General features: G+C 49.8%; 1 pseudogene; it reads right to left on the reverse strand.

The window, feature by feature from the left end:
- Positions 816 to 4,860, reverse strand: LOC100739301 (annotated as a pseudogene).

Below are 5,099 nucleotides of genomic sequence, written 5' to 3' on the forward strand. Positions count from 1 at the left end.
CCCCTGCCTTGAACACATGCCCAGATGTGCCAGTGTGGCAGAGTACCTGAGGGCTTGGGAGGAGCATTGGCAGGTGGCTCACCTGGGTTCAAGGTCCATTCTTGAGGCCCTTATTGACCTGGGAGCAGCCAACAGGGTTGATGGCAATGCTGACAAAACTCATGAGAAGGGTGATGGCCAGACATTGGTAGAGCACAGTCCTTCACAAGTCAATAGCAGGCTAGGAGGTAGAGCCAACACAGGGATAGGAAGAGCAGTGTGATCACAATGAAGGGCATTGCCCATTGCTTCATGTCCTTGACCTCATGTCTGTGCCCATTCTGCTAGATACCCCACAATCCAGTAGCTTGGCCTTCAGTCCTGAGGACCTGGAATGTCCAAGTCTGGTTGATGGCCAGCACCAAATGCACCCATGTCATCTTGGATGATGATAGTTAGCTTGCCACAGCCAGGTGTGGGGCCAGCATAAATATGAAACCCAGCAGGTTGTGGCCTTGAAGGAGTAGGCACCGGTCCTCCTAGAGATGACTTGTGGGTGCCCATGACAAAAAAGGGAGGGAAGGTCACGACCAAAGACAGGTCCAGGCCATGAAGATGATGGCAGTGCATGTCCATGGCACTGGGTGCTTGGGTAGACACCATGGCATGTGACAGTCATGGAATGCATGGAGACTACATGGAAACAGATGAGCTTGGCCATGAAGGCCACAATCTTGGAGCTGAGTTCACTGAAGTCCAAAGGGGTCAGAGAACATGGAAGAGAAAGCAGACAGCAGAATGCCATGGCTGGCCTGAGCATAGGTCCTCGAGAAGTCTTACGTAGGCGCCAGGTCCCAGGGTGGGACGTAGCCAGACTGGAAACCACAGGGCCTAGGAGGGGCCTCTGTGGGCCACCTTGCTAGGCCTCTCCTGGCTCTGTGAGGCCTATCCCCCAACAGGTAGTACTGCAAGGGGTTGGGCCGCAGGTCTTCTCTAATAACTTCAGCAACGCTGTCCACCTGTGGGAGGCTGTGCTGTGAAAAGCAGTTGAAGAAGCTGCAGACAGTGTCCTGGTTCCTGTGGCCAGAGCTAGAAGCTCCTGGACCCACTGCCAGCAGAAGAGATTTGCGATTGACACCAGCAGGCCTGAGGATCTGCACTCATACTACTTCACCATTACCTTGTTCCAGAATTAGGGATTGCTCCAAAAACTGAACTTAAACTTGCAGCCTGCCCTGCTGTGCCTAAGCTCCTTCACCTCCAAATTCATCAGGGGGCCTAGCATGTCTTCCTATCAGGGGCTGATCATGGCTGACAGCTGCGGGTGACTCAGGAAGGCAGTGACCCAGAAGCCTGGAATATTCTGGAGGATGAAGCTCCTTCCGGCTAAGTGCAACCTGCCCATGCGTCCAAACCTGCACTCCAGGTGCAGCCAGGCCCTGTCCACCTGGGCACTCACGGCCTCCGGGCCCCACTGGATGGCTTCCAGTGGGTCCACAACTGGGCCACCAAAGTTTAAGGGACCTGGGCCTTCCGATGCCTCTGCTCCCTCACCAGTTTCTCTGCCGCCTCCATCTCCTCTCCCACGGGCTGCTTCCCCCTCCATGAAGATGGCGCCCTCCTCAGTCTTCACTTCCTTGGCCTTCACACCGGCTCCAGCCAGAGCCGCGCATCTTATGCGCCACAGGTTTCTGGGGCAACATCCCAGACAAGGCTGTCTTCCAGGCTCTGGTCAGTGGTGCTGGATGGAGGTGGCTTCCCGGTGCTCCGGGCCAGGCGGGGAGGTCCACAGCCGGCCGCGGGCTCAGGGTACCCATGTCCCCAGACATCGCGGGCTTCAGCCGCGGGAACCGGCACGCGGCGGTTTCCAGGCCCCCCACACCTTCGTCAGCACCACCTGCAGGGGCCTCTGGCCTGGAGGGGCTCGGGGCTCGGCGCGGGCGACTCTGCGGGTTCCAAGAGAAGGGCGGAGGGGCTGTTGGCAGCCATCCTGGCAGGAGCACGGGCAGAAGACAGAGGGGCGCGGTCTGGAAAATATTTCTTGCGGAGAAAATTTGCTTTTGCTTCTGACGGTAAGGGGGCGGGGAGACGGTGGGGCAGCCAATTTGGTACCATGTCAGTGACCTTGCCCCTCGCCTTGTACACTCCTTGCTCTCCCTCAAGGGCTCCAATGGTACAGTCCCAGGTTTACGTTCCTCACTTCAAGTCCGTCCCAAAGCTCAATTTTGCAATTTTGCAACCCTAACCCTAACCCTAATCCACTATTGCAACCAATATTGACCCTCTGGTAGGTAAGACCTCCCTCTCCTCTTTTTTTTTTTTTTTTTCTTGTCTCTTATCTCTTTGCTCTTGTGAGCCTGGTAAGGTCTCAAATAAGTATTCTCCTAGGCTTTGCTGTCCTGTAGCAGGAGCCCTTGGGTGCACACCGTCAGACATTGCCAGAAGAAAAAGAAGTTTGCCTGGTCCCTTTTCCCCTGCTTTTCTCATCCCTGACGCTCCACACACTGGGCATCACCTGCTTAGGGCAGAAAAAAAGTCAGCAGCTCAGTCTTACCATCTGGTGGGGCTTGGCATTGAGACCTATTGCTACACAGAAGTGAGTATCTGATGTGATGGGCTGAGTTTGGATGCTGACACCTCTGAGGACGTCCCCTTTGGATTCCTCACTTTGTTTCAGGCCCCAAATGGGACTCTTGCTCTGGACCGCACTCCCAGTTCTAAAGTCTATCTGTTACCCTGCATAATTCTCCATAATCTCCTCAAGATTAAAATGTTGGCTCCAAACCCTGCCCACTTAACAGGAACTCAGGTCATGCTTGCCAGCTCTCTCCCCTGGTGAATGGGATTCTAATGCCTGTAACCTCCAGTTATTCTCAGGAAATGAACAGATTTCCTAAAATAGTGAAGCTTACTTTTTCTCAATATTCTTACCTGCCCCCCAGAATTTTACATCTCTGTGTTCAGGGAAGAGAAGACTTTCCTGGTAAGACTTCCCTTAATTCAGACAATCCTTTTCTGAATTATACATGTTTTCAGGCTATGGGCCCAAGAATGCCCAGCTGTCCCTAATAGAGCTAGAACTAATACAATTTCTTCCCCCATTTTCTGGGGGAAAATGAACTATTCCCTCCTTCAGTTCCAACTGTTAAGACTCACCTCAAGGAGTTCCCCTGTGGCAAAGTGGGTTAAGTGTCAGCATTTTCAGTGCATCGGCTTAAGTCACTGCTGTGGCTTGGGTTCAGTCCCTGGCCTGGGAACTTCCACATGCTGCAGCCAAAAAGAAAGAAAAGTTTCACCTTACATGCTACCATCCTATAGCTCATAGAATCCCTCGATTTCATTCAATTTATTTCACACTTAAACTATAATCCTGTGCTTTGTTCAGGATTTGTTCAAGAGTAAGCAACCCTCTTACTGGATTGCAAATTTCTTGAGGGAGCTATCTCACTTATAACTCTTGAAGCTTGTGATCAACAAATGGAATTGAGTTAAAAAGAAAATGGTTGCTGTCTTTGCTATTGACAAATAAATGGAATTAATTAAAAAGTTTTCTTTTACCATCTTCATTTTCATAATGGTATACTCCACCCCAACCCTCAGACAGAACAGGGCTTAATAATTAAGAGGCAATCCTTAAAGCCTTTCTGGAAAGAAAGTTCCCTTTCTCTGGGTAGCAAAAGAATCAGACAATCATGGAGTTCCCATCATGGCTCAGTGGTTAACGAATCCGACTAGGAACCATGAGATTGCGGGTTCGATCCCTGGCCTTGCTCAGTGGGTTAAGGATCCGGCATTGCCGTGAGCTGTGGTGTAGGTTGTAGATGTGGCTCGGATCCCGAGTTGCTGTGGCTCTGGTGTAGGCCGGCGGCTATGGCTCCAATTTGACCCCTAGCCTGAGAACCTCCATATACCGCAGGAGCAGCCCAAGAAATGGCAAAAAGACAAAAAAAAAAAAAAAGAATCAGACAATCTTGAGTCAGGAGAAAATTGAGAAGAAAACAGGCCACAGGATTGGGAGACTTTGGGAATTCAGAGAAAAAAGCTTTGTGTTTCTGGTACTAGAGAAAAATGTCTGTGCTGGGAGTGGGCACCAACGGCTTACTAAATGATGGTTATAAAACAAGGACCGAAAACTCGGGTTTTGACTACTGTAACTAAAAGCTGTGTTTGCAGCCTGGCCAAGGAATCCTGTTATCATTGTCTTTATTAATAAGCAGCTGGTGCTCCTGAGTTGCTCCAAGCTTTTGCTTCCTTTATGCTCTTTCAGCAGGAATATTTATTATTGCTGTCTCCTCCCATTTGTCTGCTGGGATTACTGTCCTGCATGACTCTGTGTCTCCAGAGTAAACTAATCATTTTTGCAGGGGTGAGGGTAATAAAGATGCCAGATTCTTAACAAAAGGAATAGGTTCCTGGCATAGATGCAGTAATTGAAGCTCCAGTGAAATTAGAAGTTAGTTTCTTGGCATAAGACTGGCTGGCCCTTTATATAATCTTTGAATTTCATAAAAGTTTTTTTTTCCCCCTCCTGATAGAACTTTCTTTCTCAGGCCTTTTGAGAGGAAGAGGAGCACCTCAGATCCTCTGAAAACAATTTTTCTCACTGCAGCAGCTGGCGTCACTCTTTGTGGGCTTAGTGATAGCTTAAATTTTTTGTGCCCAGTTAATGAAAGAGCCTCATGCTGCTTTTGTGGGTGACACAGGAAAAAAACAAACAAACAAAAAACTGGTACACAGTCTAGGAAGAAGTAGGCCAACCAAGCCTGTGGCTTAGAAGCCATGGGAATGATTGAGAAACCCAATTAGACTGTAAACATAGTGAAATAGGCCAGACGCCCATAAATGCTCACCTGGTACTGGAGTCCCCTTTGCAACAGCCATTATGCACTAGTTGGTTGCTGACTGCCTGTCCTCTTAAACCCCCATCCCTCTGGCCAGAGTTGGTTAGAGATTGGCTACAAAGCAAGTCTGTTGTATCCAGTCAGAGCTGCAGTCTACAAATATGGGAGCCAAATTAGCCCTGTTACTGGGGTGGCCATAAGGGAGACACTACACCAAAAGCGATTGTGCAGGTCATAACCCTAAAGGGCGGTGCGAAGTGTGGAGGAATAGGAGGCGGC

Source organism: Sus scrofa, chromosome 9 (assembly GCF_000003025.6).
Source record: "Sus scrofa isolate TJ Tabasco breed Duroc chromosome 9, Sscrofa11.1, whole genome shotgun sequence".
NCBI classification, from domain to species: domain Eukaryota; kingdom Metazoa; phylum Chordata; class Mammalia; order Artiodactyla; family Suidae; genus Sus; species Sus scrofa.